At 43.6% G+C, this 18165-nt stretch overlaps 1 long non-coding RNA gene across 2 annotated transcripts in view; it reads right to left on the bottom strand.

The window, feature by feature from the left end:
* LOC132396556 (uncharacterized) overlaps nt 1-18165 on the bottom strand; it is a 148403-nt gene that overhangs the window by 30541 nt on the left and 99697 nt on the right. For both annotated transcript variants that reach the window (XR_009513018.1, XR_009513017.1), the window contains exon 2: nt 3143-3322. This is a non-coding gene — a long non-coding RNA (uncharacterized LOC132396556). The remainder of the gene's footprint in view (nt 1-3142; nt 3323-18165) is intronic.

Below are 18165 nucleotides of genomic sequence, written 5' to 3'. Positions count from 1 at the left end.
CCTTCATCAGTCAGGACATTGAGTAGAACAGTTAGGTTGGCTCATATTTGGAGAATTGTACGTAGTTATGGATGCCACATTACAGGAAGTATGTGGAGGCTTTGCACAGAGTGCAGAAGAGGTTTGCCAGGATGCTGCCTGGATTAGAGAGTATTATCTCTTAGAGAGGTTGGACAAACTATAAATGTTTCTCTAGAGATTGCCGAGGGGCAATCTGATAGAAGTATGTAGAATTATGACCGGCATAGATGGAGAAGGTTGTAAAGTTCTTTTTCCCAGGGCAAATGGACATGACACATATTACAGTGAGGTGAAAAAAGAAGAGATTAAAGGAGATTTAGAAGATAATCATCAGAGACTCTGCAGATGCTGGAAGTAAATGGGAATATATTGATACTGAGGATGAACAGAAAGTATTGAAGAGGATCTAGACAAACTCAATCAGTTTGGATTGAACCTCAAGTGGAAAAAATGCAATAAAATATTGAATATTTTTTCAATGATTTATTGGCAAATTCTTATTTTCATGGTGAAATCCATCTTTGTTTACAAGTCAAGAAATACTAATATTTAAGTACATACTAAAGATGATCCTTCAGCTGCTAGTGTTGGGGCTCCAGTAAGAGAAACCGATGCAATTTTTACATTGACCACCATTTAATGGCAGTGGGAACCTGATCTGCTCCCCTACCAGAACTCCTGCACTCTTTTCACTCAAGAACCCACACCCATGGATCTTTCTCAGACTCAGCGCTCTCTCAAACCCCTCTGGGCAGTTTGTTCCTCTAAAGTGACCTTTCTGTGCTTCTGTAACAACATCAACAACAAACACCTGCATTGCACACACGTGTAGCACAATGTTTTACAGTGTCAGCAACACGCGTTCAATTCCCACCACTGTCTGTAAGGACTTTGTTCATTCTCCCCATGACCACACGCTCTGATTTCCTCCTGCATTCTAAAGTCATACAGGTTAGTAGGTTAATTGTTGACATGGGTGTAACTGGGCTGCACAGACTGGGAAGGGTCTGTTAGCATGTTGTATCTCTAAACTTAAAATAGGAAAATAAAAAAATGGGGCACTTGCAATGCAGCACAACGTCCCCAAGTTCCTGACAGGATCTATAGCTGAATCATCTTCAACATCCGACAGCAGACGATTTTAGGATAGATAGGGCAAAAGGTGGAAGTGGAGACTTATCTTTGCAGAGAGAGAAAGGGAGAGGTTTAAAGAGAGAATTCCAGAACTCGGGAATGGATAGCCAGCAGTGATGGAGGGTTGAATTTGGAACATTTTAAGGAGCAGAATTAGAGGGTGGGGAGATTTAGGAGTCCAGTGGGGTTGTCTGAAGCTCCTGTTCCACCCACACTTCAGCAGCAGAATAACCGGGCCCAGTTTGGGTGCCGGAAAGAGGACTCATCCCCAGCTGACAAACAGAAAAATACAAATGATACACACCCAGTACTGAAAACCTCCACAGAAATGCTTTTCACCTCTATGTCTTTGCCAGGTTCCCGTCAGCGTGGATACTGTGTTGATTCCAGTGTAGTGAGTGGTGTGAAATCAGGAACTGCAGAGCCAGGTAATGGTGCGGGGGGTGGGGGGCAGAGTGGGAACCTGCCAAAGCTCCCCCTTCACATTGAGGACATTCTTGAAAAGCACAGCTGACTCAGCTGGCCTGGTGCCTACTCTGGTTCCAGACTTCCTAGTCAAAGAAAGCAGCCTTCCTGTCACGCCCACTAAATGTATCTCAATTTTGTATGTTTGTGGGGCAGCACGGTAGTTTAATGCTATTACAGCATCAGCATCCCGGTCTGTAAGGAGTTTTATGTTCTCCCAGACATCCCACCTCTCCCGGAAGTTCTGGGAGTCTCCCATATATTAATAGCAGCTCCCTGACACCCACAAATTAAACACAATATCCCGGAAATCAGTTTTTTTGAGAGGGAGAGGGAGCATCCTGATTGGTTTCTCTTTGTGTTAAGTAGACCTATCAGTTTTCTCTGTGGGCAGGCTTTACAGTCGACCTCTCTCTCTCTTTCATTGTCCATCAGTCCATTTTAGCGTCCTGCAGCGCCATGGCAGAGTGTTCCAAAATAAGAAAATATAAAACGTACTTCGCTCCAGACTACATAGAGCATAGAATAGTACAGTACAGGCCTTTCAGCCCACAATGTTGTGCTGACTACACTAAAGTGTACTCCTGCCTAATAGGGGTCAAAAATAATGACAGCGTTGCTCACTGATGGGTTAAATGACTGTAAAAGACATGTTGAGGTGAGTTTAACAGGTGTTGTTCATTCATTAGCATAGTTAACATTGTTTAAACTAGCTGGCTAGCTGCTAAGGAGCTACTCTATTGATGTCCTATGTAATGAGGCCAAACTCCCTGTAGACTTGCTTCAAGTTGTAATAGAATAAAAAAAACTCCATGATATCCTGCTCCTTAAAAATATCTTGGATATTATGGAGGCTAGTACCCAAGACAGAGCTGACTAATTTTATAGCTTCATTCGATCCTGTGCAGTAGCCCCCCATACCCCTATACCAGCCTGTCAAAATTGTCTCCATGCTACATCTGTAGAAGTTTTCAAGTCTTTTAGGTGGCAAGCAGAATATCCACAGAAGATGTTGTCCACAAATATAGCGGTGGTAACACCTCCAGTAGGGACTTGGCTCAGGTAGTGCTGAAAAGCTCTGCACTTGCAGTCATTTCTCCAGGATTCACCCACACTCCCGATTACAGTTTCAACCACAGGAGAGGGATGGGGCTGGACAGTTTCTCCATTAAAATCTCCATCTGATATCTTTGTGCCTTTGACAGATTTGCAACTTGAAAGTGACCCTATTTACAGTATCGTCAATTCAACAGCAGAGACTATTCCCCAAGTGGCTTCCATTCCGGGACAGAATGGTGAGTCCAATGACCATTATCATTCATATTATCATGCAGAAGGATTGCCAGGAGGGAGAGATTCGGGAAGGGTATTCCATATAATTCTGTAGTTGGGATGCACAGCCACCACAGAATAGTTAAAATAGGGGAAAGCATGGTGGGAAAGGTGGAGGTCTCAGGGTTATTGAACTGGTCCAGTTTACAGACAAAAGGGTTGAGAACCCGTGATCGAGAGCAACACACACCGAATGCATCTATGAAAATGAACGGTCCACTTGATGGCCTGAAATGTCGATTCTTTATTCCCATCCATGGATGCTGCCCGACCTGCTGAGTTTCTCCAGCACCTTATGTGTGTTGCTCTGGATTGCCAGCATCTGCAGAATCTCTTCTATCTCCGACTATCTGCCGCTGAATTTCATTTCCTGCATTTAAGACAAAAGGGGGTAATTTCAAAGGAGATGTGAGGGCAAGTTTTTACAGAGGGTGATGGGTGCTTATGGGTGTAAATTGTCAGATTGACGTGATTTTTTTTTCTCTCTCAGATGGTCTAGAACAGGGAAATATTATTGGACCATGGCAAAAAAAAGTTTGGGAACCACTGGTCTAAGGTCTTCTTAAATCTCTTTCTCAAAAGCCAGTGGAAACATAATTTTGAAAATCTGTGAACAGAAAATAGATAGATTCTGGAGTAAAAGAAACCAGAGGATTATGCAAATTGAATTCAAGTTTTGCTGATCATGAAGGATCCCACCCACCCTGCTCCTGGACTGTTTGTCCCACTCCCATCAGGGAAGAGGTTACATAGACAATAGGTGCAGGAGTAGGCCATTCGGCCCTTTGAGCCAGCACCGCCATTCACTGTGATCATGGCTGATCATCCACAATTGGTACCCCGTTCCTGCCTTCTCCCCATATCCCTTGACTCCACTATCTTTAAGAGCTCTATCTTGAAAGCATCCAGAGAACTGGCCTCCACCTCCTTCTGAGGCAGAGCATTCCATAGATCCACAACTCACTGGGTGAAAAAGTTTTTCCTCAACTCTGTTCTAAATGGCCTACTCCTTATCCTTAAACTGTGGCCTCTGGTTCTGGACTCCCCCAATCTCGGGAACATGTTTCCTGCCTCTAGTGTGTCCAATCCCTTAATAATCTTATATGTTTCAATCAGATCCCCTCTCATCCTTCTAAATTCCAGTGTATACAAGCCCAGTTGCTCCAATCTTTCAACATATGACAGTCCCGCCATCCTGGGAATTAAGCTCGTGAACCTACACTGCACTCCCTCAATAGCAAGAATGTCCTTCTGCAAATTTGGAGACCAAAATTGCACACAATACTCCAGGTGTGGTCTCACCAGGGTCCTGTACAGCTGCAGAAGGTCCTCTTTGCTCCTATACTCAATTCCCCTTGTTATGGAGGCCAACATGCCATTAGCTTTCTTCACTGCCTGCTGTACCTGCATGCTTACTTTCAGTGACTGATTGACAAGGACACCTAGATCTCGTTGTACTTCCCCTTTTCCTAACTTGACACCATTCAGATAGTAATCAGACTTCCTGTTCTTGCCACCAATGTGGATAACCTCACATTTATCCACATCAAACTGCATCTGCCCAGTCATGCTGCATTCTCATAACATCCTCCTGACATTTCACACTGCCACCCAACTTTGTGTCATCTTCAAATTTGCTAATGTTACTTTTAATCCCTTCATCTATATCATTAATGTATATTGTAAATAGCTGCAGTCCCAGCAGCGAGCCTTGCGGTACCCCACTATTCACTGCCTGCCATTCTAAAAGGGACCCGTTAATCCCTACTCTTTGTTTCCTGTCTGCCAACCAATTTTCTATCCATGTCAGTACCCTACCCCCAATACCAGGTGCTCTACTTTTGCCCACTAATGTCCTATGTGGGTGCTTATCAAAGGCTTTCTGAAAGTCCTGGTACACTGCATCCACTGGTTCTCCTTTGTCCATTTTCCTAGTTACATCCTCAAAAATTTCCAGAAGATTAGTCAAACATGATTTCCCCTTTGTAAATCCATGCTGACTCGGACCGATCCTGTTACTGCTATTCAAATGAGCCACTATTTCATCTTTTATAATTGACTCCAGTATCTTCCACACCACTGATGTCAGGCTAACTGCATCCACGCCAGGACCACCAGACTCTAAAACAGTTACTTTCCCCAAGCAGTAAGGCTGATCAACACCTCCACCCACTGACCCACCTTCCACACCCCCAACCACCATGACTTTATCATTTCCTGTCAGTCTCCTTATGTACAGACACTCCTGTGTGTCGTATCACTTTATGGCGGGGGTTCCCAACCTTGGGGTCCACGGGCTCATTGTTAATGTTGGGGATCCATGGCATATAAAAGATTGGGGACCTTTGGTTTATGGACACACAATCAGTCTATAAATATGAACTATTTTATGTATTTATATTTTTTGACTTCTTCATCTAAATAAGAGAAGATATGCAGATGCTGGAAATCAGAGCAGCACACACAAAATGCTGGAGGAACTCAGCAGGCCAGGCAGCGTCTATGGAAAAAGTACAGTCGACATTTCGGGCCGAGATCCTTCACCAGGACAGAGACCCTTCGGCAGACCCTAGCATCATGCCGATGGGTTTCAGGCCAAAACATCGACTGTACTCTTTTCTATAGATGCTGCCTGACCTGCTGAGTTCCTCCAGCATTTTTTGCGTGTTGCTTCTTCATCCTGTGTAGTTCTTAATTCCGCATCAGATCTGGAGTAGCAATTATTTTGTTCTTCTTTACAATTGTGTACCGGAAATGGCATTACCCAATCTTGAATCTTGAGTAATAACTGTCTATGCCATTTCTAGATCCTCAGGAGTCTCTAAACCAGCATCTCTACAGCAATGTTAACTTTCAAACAGAAGGCCAGACAAAGATGGGTAAGTAATGGTGAACATACGGTAGGCGGTAAGGCATTGGCCTTCTGAGGATCCTTGCCTCCATGACTTTTCCATCAGCTCGTTCTTCATTGTATCCACAGTTGAGTTGAGGTTAAAGAATGGAGAGTCGGATGGAGGGTCCTCGGAGCACAGAGAGAGTGTGCTTGTGATAGGGTGAGAGCAGTGCCTGTCATAGATAGAGGCAGGGGATGGGGGCAATCAGAGGGGATGAGCTGTCTGGACTGCCGATGGGGGGAGCGGACGTTGGTGTCAGACTGCTATCGAAAGAGGTGGGGAGCCTGTCAGCAGGCAATAGGGGTTATCAGAAAGAAACAGACTGTCACAACAATTGCTGGTGAGAATCAGAGTCTTTGGGAAGGTTTGAAGCGTCAGAAGTACAGGGTATTAGAGGGGGACGGTGGGGTTGACAGGACAGGATTTAAGAGGGCTTCCCATACGACCATAAGATATGGGATCAGAATTTGGACATTCAGCCCACTGAGTCTGCTGCACTATTCCATCATGGCTGATTTATTACCCCCCTCAGCTCCATTCTCTTGCCTTTTTCCTGTAATCTTTGATTCTCTTACCAGTCAAGAACCTATCAACATCCAAAATTGGTCAGCATACTCCAAGTGTGGCCTAACCAATGCCTTATAAAGCCTCAGAATTACATTCTTGTTTTTATATTCTAATCCTCTCAAAATGAATGCTAACATTGAACTTGCCTTCCAGAAATGCATGGCATTGTGCGACAGGACACATTCCGTTACATGGCAGGAGACATGAGGCTTCAGGGCATGGGAGTAACAGGCTAGATCTAGGGTTGAGGGATTTGTGTAGTGAGAGGATGAGAAAGTTCAGCAGCTCTGTGTCCTTTCCAGATCCCCGGAAGGATCCCCATCAGCCTGTTTACAGCATCGTGCAGATTCAAAAACATTCCGAAGCAGGGCAGCAGAAAGGTAAGGCGCATCAAACAGTGGGAGCAGAGAAACACCATTGTCAAAATCAGGTTTATTTTCATTGTCAAAAAAATGTGTTGTTTTGTGGCAGCAGTGCAGTCATAAAGAAGTTACAATAAGAAATATAAAAAATAAATAAGTTGGGCAAAAAAAAGGCAAAATAGTGATGTAGTGTTCATGGACTGTTCAGAAATCAGATGGGAGAAAGAAGCTGCTTCTAAATCATTGAGTGCACTGCAGTGCCTCCATACCAGACACTGATACTCTCCATGGTGCTTCTGTAGAAATTTGCTAAAAGTCAAAAGTTCAAAGTAAATTTATTACCAAAGTCCACATATGTCACCATATACAACCCTGAGATTTGTTTTCTTGCAGGCATACTCAATAAACCCCTAACAGAATGATAAACCAACCCGGGCTGTCAATCAGTGTGCAGGACAACAAACTGGGTAAACACAAAAAGAAATAAATATATTGATAAATAAATAAGCAGTCAATATCGAGAACATGAGGTTGTGGGAACATTTCATTCATGGGACAAGTTAAGTTGAGTGAAGTTATCCCTTCTGGTTCAAGAGCCTGATGGTGGAGGGTTAATAACTGTTGGTGTGAGTCCTGAGTCTCCTTTACCTCCTTCCTGGAGGCAGCATGAAGAGAACATGACCTGGGTATTGGGGGTCCATGATGCGACAGTGCTCCATGTAGATATACTCAGTGGTGGGGAGGGCCTTACTCGTGATGAACTGGGACATATCTGCTACTTTTTGTGGGATTTTCCATTCATTGGTGACATACCAAATCTCCTCAAACCCCTAATGAAATATAGCCACTGTACTGTGGGTATCTAGTGGAAATTCATCTCTTCAGCTGGCTGGACAGTGTATCCTTGACATATTGTGCAGGAACAGCCCCACATAGACTAACAACACCCACTGGGCTTCCCACTAACCCCCACAATCCGGTGGTCTCAAAAGTTCAAGGCTGACTGAGTACGTGAGACAGGTTAAAGCCAGTGAAGCTGCTACAAGGTCAGGACGTGGAGGCCAAAGGTCTTGGTGGATTTGACCTTCCTCCCACCAGCAAGCAGAGCTGGAACTGCAACACTGAGGAAGAGGAGGTAAGCAGAACAGGGAAAATGGGTTGTTAGGTCAGGTGAGAGCTGCCAATCTGAGAGGAATAGGCATGGGGGGGAGAGTGGACTGACAAAGCAGGTGTAATGGGACCTATCAGGGCTGGGGAAAGAAGTGTGAGACGACAGACAGAAGGGGCTTTCAGAGTGGGGGGCAAAGGCTCTTTCAGAGCAGACTTCTGATGTAAGGGAGAACATTATAACAGAGGAAATATAAGAGTGACTAGTCCACTTTGCCCTTTGAACCTGTTATATCTGTCAGCTGATATTCAACACAGACTGAACCTAGAATCTCCCACTACTGGAAACAGCCTCTCCACATCCACTCTATCTCATCATCATTATGTAGGCGATCATGATATTTCACCGTGATTGCTCTTGGCAAATTTTTCTGCAGAAGTGGTTTGCCAATGGCTTTTTCTGAGCAGTGCCTTTACAAGACGGGTGAGCCCAGCCATTATCAATACTCTTCAGAGATTGACTGCCTGGTGTCAGTGGTCACATAACCAGGACTTGTGATCTGCACCAGCTGCTCATACAACCATCCACCACCTGCTCCCATGGCTTCAGGCGCCCCTGATCAGGGGGCTAAGCAGGTGCTACACCTTGCCCAAGGGTGACCTGCAGGCCAGCGGAGGGAAGGAACACCTTATACCTCCTTTGGTAGAGACGCATCTCTGCCCCACCACCCACCATTCTAACTAGGCTTTTCAATAATTAATATGTTTCAATGAGATTCCCTCCTCACTCAGTGAGTACAGGCCCAGAGTCATCAAATGCTTCTCAAACATTAACCCTTTCATTCCCGGAATCATCTTCTCCTATGCCGGCACATCCTTTCTTAGATACGAAGCTCGAAACGGCTCACAATACTATACTCCAAGTATAGTTTGCCCGATGCCTTATAAAGTCTCAGCGTTACGGCCTCACTTCTATAGAGCATAGAACAGCACACCACAGGAACAAGGCCTTCAGCTCAATGGTGCCTGTGCTGACCATGATGCCAGCTTCAACTGATCACACCTGCCTGCAGACAGCCTTCATCTTTGTTTTATTAGCTCCTAGCAGGTCACCTCCCTCCACACTCCAAGGTAACTGAAGGCATTCATTAGAGGTAGAGTGAGGGTGGCTTTAAGGAAGGAATGCAGTGGGGAGGAGGTAAGGATGAATTTTAACTATTTGTATATTTTGCAGATCCCCACGACTCTCCATGTCACAGTCTTTACGATAATGTCCAACTTCCAACACCCAGGCACACAGAGACAGGTAAGGAAATTAAAACACGTAGTGAGTGGTAAACCACCAGCAGATACCCCCTGAGAGTTCATGTTCCCATTTGGCAGGATTTCATACCAATCAGAGAAGCCGCCCATGCTAAGCACACTTTGGAATTCAACAAAGGGATCGGTAAAAGGAAGGAAAATATGAGAGTAATCTAGTGAAAAATGTCAAAAAAACAATGACAAGGGAAAAAACTTGCAGGGACCTGTGTGCCGCTGGTATCAAAAACAATGGGAATATGGGATAGGACTGTAGTTTTTGATGCACTCTAGGTCAAGGTCTTTTTGAGGGCTTTTGCTATTGTTTGCATGGTGGGAGGAGGGATGGTTGAACTTTTTTTGCTGGTGCAAGTGGGGCGAGGGGCAGAGGGAAGGTTGATACCTCAGTTGCTGCTTGTGCAATGGAAGAGGGAGGGGGGCTTTGGGGTTCTGATATTTCTGTTATTCATTCTTTGGTTTGTTCTGTTTCATGGATGTTTGTGAAGAGTAAGACTTTCGGGTTGTACAGTGCAATGTTACAAAAGCAAAGAGCGCAAAAGATGAATGACAAGATAGTGTTAATGGAACTATTCAGTAATCTGTTGGTGGAAAGTAAGAAGCTATTTCTAAAGCACGGAGTCTGGGCTTGAAGCTCAAATTTACTCGGAGGACCACATCATCAGATAAGAGATAGCAAAGGACCACAGCCATATCGTGCAATATGTCTACTCAGTTTGCAGCAATCAACACATGGCTGATGTTCAACACCCTTGTGTAACTATACATTGCCCCAGGCTGGGCTAGATCTTTACTTAAGTATTTTGCTGAGCTGCCACACTTTCTACTTGTAAACTGATCAGGTTATGAGTAGTTCTCAGGAACGGAATCCTACCATAAACCGAGGAGACCTGCAGCAGCGTCTCTCAACAAGTACATTAAAATCCTAAAATGAGTGTAATTCTGGAGCTTTGGTCAGACCACACTTGAGGTATTGCGAGCAGTTTTGGGCCCCTTTTCTAAGAAAGGACGTGCCGACATCGAAAAGGGCCCAGCGGAGGTTCACTAGAATGATCCCAGGAATGAAAGGGTTAATGCATGAGGAGTGTTTGATGGCTCTGGGCCTGTACTCACTGGAGGGAAGGATCTTATTGAAACCTATGGAATACTGAAAGGCTGAGATAGAGCAGACGTGGAGAGGATGCTTCCAATATTGGGAGAGTCTAGGACCAGAGGGCACAGCCTCAGAATACAAAGACATCACTTTAGAATAGAGATGAGGAGGAATTTCTTTTAGCCAGAGGGTAGTGAATCTGTGGAATTCATTGCCCCAGATGGCTGTGGCAGTCAAGTCATTTAAAGCAGAGGTTAATAGTACTTGATTAGTGAGGAAGTCAATCAAGAAGGCAGGAAGATAGGGTTGAGAGGGTTAAAAAATCAGCCATGATGGAATGGCGGAGCAGACTTGAGGGGCAAATGGCCTGATTCTGCTCCTATGTCTTATAGTCTTGTGGTTTTAAAACAGAATTGTTTCTCTTTCAGCTGCAATTTATGCAACAGTTGTCCATTCTACTGAACAGTCTTTGGACCTGAATAATGATTAAACTCACTGTGAGTGGACCCTCACCCCTGCTACTTTAGGACAACGTTGAAGGAGTTGCGAACCTTTGGTAGAGTTGGAACTCTTGAGACTCAGGGCATTTGTGAGGGTTCCGCAGATATAAAATTGTCTTTCACAGCATCAGGATGTCCCAGAACACTTTCTTTGAAGTGATGCATTTCTGAAGTGCAGGCATCATTGTGAAGAAGGTCATCAAGGTAATGCAAGTTTCTGATGCAGGTCTCAACCCAAAACGTCGACCATCCCTCTGCCTCCACAGATGCTGTTCAACCCACTGACGTCCTCCAGATTCCAGTGTCTGCAGCCTCCTGTGTCCACACAGCTGGATTCCACTCAAGAATGGTAATGAGTAGATAACAAGTAAATATTGGGACATTGTGAAATAAACCCCTCACATACCTTCAAGTCATGCAGTCACCACATTGCTGTGAAATTGGAACCTTATGTGCCTTTTGTGGAAGGAAATGAGCTGTCTCTGCATGAGTTAACACATTCAGTGAAGATAGCTCCTTCCTGATATGTGCTTGTGAAATGCTTCAGCAAGCCACACAGTCCACGGCTAAGGGTGGGCCATAAATATAAGCCCATCCGTAATAAGAACAATTCCCTCTGTGTGATATTTTCCTTCACTCCTGCCAATCATTGTATTACAAACTTTTAACCACCCCCAATATTTCAAAGTTCAGAAGTTCAAAGTAAATTGTTTTATCAAAGTACATTTTCAGGGGTCATTGATAAGTTTGTGGCCTAAGGTAGAAGGAGATGAGTTATTAACTTCAAACTTTCTGCATTTTCACTCAACGAGTTGAACTGCATGTGCATGTAACAAGAGCTGGATAACTCATCTCCTTCTACCTTAGGACACAAACTTATCAATCACTCCTGCTGTGGACCACCTGGAGCTCCAAGGCACTCTTGTTACATGCATGTTCAGTTCAACTCTTTGAGTGATAATGCAGAAAGTTTGAAGTTAATAACTCATCTCCTTCTACCTTAGGCCACAAACTTATCAAGCACCCCTGCTGTGGACCACTTCTATAAAGAAGGGATCCATATGCTCCACGACCACTGGACTAAGTGTGTACATGTAGGAGGGGACAATGTTGAAAAATAAATGTGCTAGTTTTTCTAAAATTGACTCCTTCTACCTTAGGCCACTAACTTATCAATCACCCCTCGTACGTCACCATATACAACCCTGAGATTCATTTTTCTTGTGGGCATACTCAACAAATCTATAGAATAATAAGCATAAGAGAAACAATGAAAGACCGCCCAACTAGAGCATTCAAACAAAGTGCCAAATAAGACAAACTATGTAAATACAAAAAGATGGAATAATAATAACAATAAATATCGAGAACATGAGATGAAGAGTAGTGGGAACATTTCAATGACAGGGCAAGTGAATTTGAGTGAAGTTATCCCCTTAGGTTCAAGAGCTTGATAGCTGAGGGGTAATAACTGTTCCTGAACCTGATGGTGTGCAGGTAGGACGACAGCCGAGTGATCAGATTCCCCAAAATGTGGTCAGTATTTGCACCAATCTCTGCAACCCAAATAGTAGACAAACCAAAATGGCATTTAACGGGGTTAATAATCAGTCCCTGTTGACTTAAGCACTTGAAAAATGTGTGGAGATGTGATAAGTGTTCGGTTTTGTCCGTGTAAACAAAAACAGAATCTCAGTCTTTTAACACAAGTTGCTGGAAATCCTGTTTTGCATTTTTCACTCCAAATGCAATGCACAGAAACTCAAATAAGCCAAGTAGGGTTTAACAGCAGCTTTGGGAATGTCCTCAGCACACACAAGCAATTGATGGTAGCCCCTGACGAAGTCACTTCAGAAAAAATTATTTTTCCAGCTAAACAGAATCAGAATCAGAATCAGGTTTGTTATCACCAGCATGTGTCATGAAATTTGTTAACTTAGCAGCAGTTGAAAGCATACATAGTATAGAAGAAAAATATAATTAATAAATAAACAAATAAATTACATTATACATATATTGAATAAATTAAAAATAGTGCAAAAAGTAGAAATAATATATATTTAAAAAGTGAGGAAATGTTCACGAGTTCTGTACCACACAGCCTACTGTATAATATGGAACTATTTTATGTCATAGTAAAATATTATTGAGCATGCGCTATTAGGCGCTTATTGATCTGTATATATGTGTTCAATTCAGTTTCAATAAGTAAAAAAAGCCCTGTTAACTTAGCTCCAGCCTCTAGTGTTTTTATTTATAGTTTTGTTGTGTAACCAGTCAGACACACAACAAATTGGCGATGAGGTTAATGAACCTACATCATATGGGAACGGCGTGTTTGAATTGATACGGAAGGAAGCGGGAGTTCAGCCGGAGTCGGGAAAGGCGGGAAACCGAAGGACACAGTCGGAGCCGCAGCCGGCGCTGAACCGCAGGGTTGAGGGTCTGTCTGCCTCAGAAGGGAGATAAGAAAAAGGAGCAACACACACATCCAGCCAGAGTGCGCTCACAACGCGAGCAAAGAAAAGGTCACATGAGTCAAAAAGAAAACAAGGGACTGGGGCTAAATTAACATTACAAAGATAAATTAATACATCCAGGATGGCATTAATTGGAACCATTACAGCACGTGATAGTGGCATCGAAGACTGGGCATCTTACATTGAAAGGGTGGAGTTACAGTGATGCTAACGGTGTTAGTGATGGAAAGAAAGCCCACTTATCACTCAGCATTATGGGCGCAAAAACATACAGCCTACTATGGAGCTTATTAAGCCCTGAAAAGCCAGCTGACAAAACGTTCAAGCAAATAGTGGACACTCTCCAACGGCATTTAAACCCCAAACCACTAGTCATTACCGAAAGATTTAAATTTTGCAATCGGAGTCAGAGCAAAAATGAAAGCATTTCTGAATCGCAAACACGAGGAAATTTGCAGATGCTGGAAATTCAAGCAACACACACAAAATGCTGGTGGAACAGGCATCACCTATAGGAAGAAATCCTGACGAAGGTTCGTGGCCCGAAAGGTCGCCTGTACTTCTCCCTATAGATGCTGCCTGGCCTGCTGTGTTCCACCAGCACTTTGTGTGTGTTGCTAGCATTTCTGAATATTGTGCTGAATTGCGCAAATTATCAGAATATTGTCAATTTGGAGCGGGTCTATCAGACGCATTGAGGGACAGGTTAGTGTGCGGCTCGCACTGTGAAACCACACACAAGAAGCTCCTGTGTGAAAAAGACTTTACATTCGAGAAGGTGCTGAACATCTCCGTATCATTAGAAGCAGCCGCACGAGATGCTTCAGAGATGCAACAAAAATCGCTGCAATGAGCTATGAGTACAATGTCACCGCGCAGAAATGAAGGAAAGAAATGTTATCGTTGTGGGAACAGGTCACATGACCCTGAAACTGTGGCAGACTGGGTCACACTGGCAGAGTCTGCAAAGCTAAACAGCAGGAAAAGGGCAAAATACAGAGAAACAAGAAACCCCAGAAAGGAAAATACGACAATGTGCACAAATTGAAAGAAAGCAATTCTGATGAAAATGACTCAGACAAAAGTGAATTGTCTTCTCTGCCACTTCGCAGCGTGAAAGAGACAGATGATCGAAGCGTAAGTGGCAGGCGTGAGACTGAAAATGGAGTTGGACACAGGCTCAGCTTTAACAGTGATCTGTGTATGCGACTACAAGCGACTGTTTTCTCACATACCTCGGAAACGAACTAAACTACTGCTAAAGACTTACACAGGACAGAAAGTGCGTTCTGAAGGCAAAATTAAAGTGACAGTGACCCACGAAGGTAAAAAACAGCAACTGAACCTCTATGTACTGAAAAACGGAGGACCACCATTGCTGGGACGTGAATGGCTCAGGAAAATCCAGTTGGATTGGCACACCATCAAGGCACTAGATGTGTCAGCAAAGGAGGGCAGCAAGGCCACATCTGAGAATCTGTCACAAATACCTGCTGACTCTGAGGACGTGTTCAGGAAAGGAATAGGAACACTTCAGGGAATGAAGACAAAGATTGAGATTGAGGAAAGTGCATGTCCAAAATTTCACAAAGTCAGGTCAGTGCCATATGCAATCTGTCCAACAGTAGAGGCAGAATTGAAGAATCTGGAGCAGACTGAGGTCCTGTCAAAGGTGGATTGGAGTGAATGGACCTCACCAGGTGTTCCAGTGATGAAGAAAACCTCCAGCACAAAACCAGGAAAACAAAGCAAGGTGTACAAAACCAAGCCTTATAAATGTGATAAGTACTACACTTGCCCCTACATCTCCTTCCTCACCAACATCAGGGCCCCAAACAGTCCTTTCAGATGAGGGGATACTTCATCTTCAGGTATTTCAGGGTCATACACTGTATCCGGCCTCCTCTGCATCAGATGGACCCAAAGCAGACTGGGGGACCACTCTTGATGAACTTTACCACCACAAAAGACAGGATCTCCTGGTGGCCCACCATTTCGATTCAATTTCCCATTCCCATCCTGACACATCAGTCCATGGTTTCCTCTACTGCCCAAAAGAGTCTGAGGTCAGGTTGGAGGAACAACACCTTATATTCCATCTGATGGCATTAACATCTATTTCTCTACTCCAGTATATTTTCTTCCTTTTCCTTTCTCTCTTTATCCATTCTCCACTTTTCCTCACCTGCCCATCTCCTTCCTCTGGTGCCCTTCCTGCTTCCCCTTCTCCTATTGTCCTCTCTCCTTCAGCCCTTTACCTCCCAGATTCGTACTTATTCCCCATCACCTGCTCTCACCTACTACCTGCCAGCCCGTACTCCTTCTCCTCCCCCCACCTCCTAATCCTGGCTTCAGCCCCATTCCTTTACAGTCCTGATGAAGGGTCTCAGCCAAGTTCGCCGACTGTTCCCCTCCATTGACGCTGCCTGGCCTGCTGAGTTCCTCCAGCATGTTGTGTGTGTGTTACTGCATTTCCAGCACCTACAGAATCTCTCGTGTGTATGCAATGTCGTTTGACCAGTCTGTGTGGCGGCCTCCAGTCATCATTTCACACAGATTCAGCTTCATCTCCAGGAGGAAGTTAAATAGCTTTAGTTCCTGCGTCACTTCCACTAAATAGCTTGCTATGTGAAATAGCATAATCAACATGCTCTGCAGACAGTTGGAGCAGCAACACTCGACTTGTTCTCTGCTTGGAAGGTGTTAGCTAGTTGTGACTGTGACCTGGTTACTGGAGAAGCTGGTGGATATGAAAGTCTTTATTCAAACAGAATTCCTCTTGGAGTTCATCTCAGTAGAGTCTCCCAAACCCCAAGCCCAAAGTACATCATATTCTTATACCCTTAAAATCAAGGGCAATGACAATACATAATCTAGCAGAGAGAAAAATAAATAAATAAAATAATAATAATTTAAAAAATTAATAAGCAAATCAAATATGTATTTGAATAGATTTTTTTTAATGTGCAAAAGCAGAAATACTGTCTATTAAAAGAAAGTGAGGTAGTGTCCAAAGATTCAATGTCCATTTAGGAATCGGATGGCAGAGGGGAAGAAGCTGTTCCTGAATCGCTGAGTGTGTGCCTTCAGGCTTCTGTACCTCCTACCTGATGGTAACAGTGAGAGAAGGGCATGCCCTGGGTGCTGGAGGTCCTTAATAATGGACGCTGCCTTTCTGAGACACCGCTCCCTGAAGATGTCCTGGGTACTTTGTAGGCTAGTACCCAAGATGGAGCCGACTAAATTTACAACCTTTTCCAGCAACTTTCTGTCCTGTGCAGTAGCCCTTCCAAACCAGACAGTGATGCAGCCTGTCAGAATGCTGCAATGGGACAATGTTAGAAATTGATGATACTGTGGACATCTGTGTACAGTGGTTGTATTACATAGCACGTTGTTTATATAGTTGAGATGTGGTGTATATTGAATTGGTGTTTATAGCTAACCAGAGAGGAATGTTGTGTATTTAATATTTCAATGTAATTTGAATAATTTTGCATAAACATGTATTGATTAAGCATTTTTGTTTGTTTAAATAATTACTTACGGGTTACATATAAAAATACATTAATTGCATAAGTCATCACGCTACCACATGATATGTAGGAAACCTCACTTAAAGTAAACAGAGGTTACACCTGTACTTTGTGCTCCTCACACTTTCCTTTGAATTAGTTTAATGTTTGAAGTTACAAAACATAACAGTTCTGCGTTTAGAGATGCTCTTCTGAACACCATTGTTGTAACACAGTGATGTTGTGAACTTGGACTTTCAGAAGGCCTTTGACAGGGTGCTACATATGAGGCTGCTTAACAAGCCCGTGGTATTGTAGAAAAGATTCTAGCATGGATAAAGCAGTGGCTGATTGGCAGGAGGCAAAGAGTGGGAGTAAAGGGAGCCTTTTCTGGATGGCTGCTGCTGGCTAGTGGTGTTCCACAGGGGTCTGTGTTGAGACCAATTCCTTTTATGTTATATGTCAATGACTTGGATGATAGAATTGATGGGCTTTATTGCAAAGTTTGCAGACAATACAAAAATTGGTGGAGGAGCAGGTAGCTTTGAAAAAACAGGGAGGCTGCAGAAGGACTTAGATAGATTTAGAGAATGGGTGATGAAATGACAGATGGAATACAGTGTTGGGAATTGTATGGTCATGCACTTAGGTCGAACAAATGAAAAGGTTGTTTATTTTCTAAATAGACAAAAAAAAAAAATCTGAGTTGCAAAGAGATTTGGGAGTCCTTTATAGGATTCCCCAAAGGTTAATTTGCAGGTTGAGTCAGTGGTGAGGATGGCAAATCCAATGTTAGCATTCATTTCAAGAGGACTAGAATATAAAAGCAAGGATGAAATGTTGAGACTTTATAAAGCACTGCTGTGGCCTCACTTAAAGTATTGCGAGCAGTTTTGGATCTCTTAACTTAGAAAAAATGTGCTGAAGCTGGAGAGCGTTTAAAGGAGGTTCACAAAAATGATTCCAGGATTGTGTGGTTTGTCATGTGAAGAATGCTTGATGGCTTTGGGCCTGTATGCATTAGAATTTAGAGGAATGAGGGCTGACGTCTTTGAAACCTATCAAATGGTGAAAGGCCTTGATGGAGTGGATGTGGATGGAGTGTTTCCTTTGGTGGTTGAGTCTAAGACAAGAGGGTATGGCCTCAGTATGGAGAGGTGTCCTTTTAGAACCAATATGAAGGGGAATTTCTTCAGTCAGTCGGTGAATCTGTGGAATTCATTGCCACAGGCATCTGTGGAGGCAAAATCTTTATGTATAATTCTTGATTAGTCAAAGCATGAAAAGATATGGAGAGAAGGCAGGAGATTAGGGCTGAGAGGAAAATTGGATCAGTCATGATGAAATGGCAGAGTAGATGCGATGGGCCAAATGGCCT

The sequence above is a fragment of the Hypanus sabinus genome, chromosome 7 (assembly GCF_030144855.1).
Source record: "Hypanus sabinus isolate sHypSab1 chromosome 7, sHypSab1.hap1, whole genome shotgun sequence".
Classification (NCBI taxonomy): Eukaryota; Metazoa; Chordata; class Chondrichthyes; order Myliobatiformes; family Dasyatidae; genus Hypanus; species Hypanus sabinus.
The sequence above is the reverse complement of the archived record's forward strand: the minus strand, read 5'-3'. Positions and strand labels throughout refer to the sequence as shown.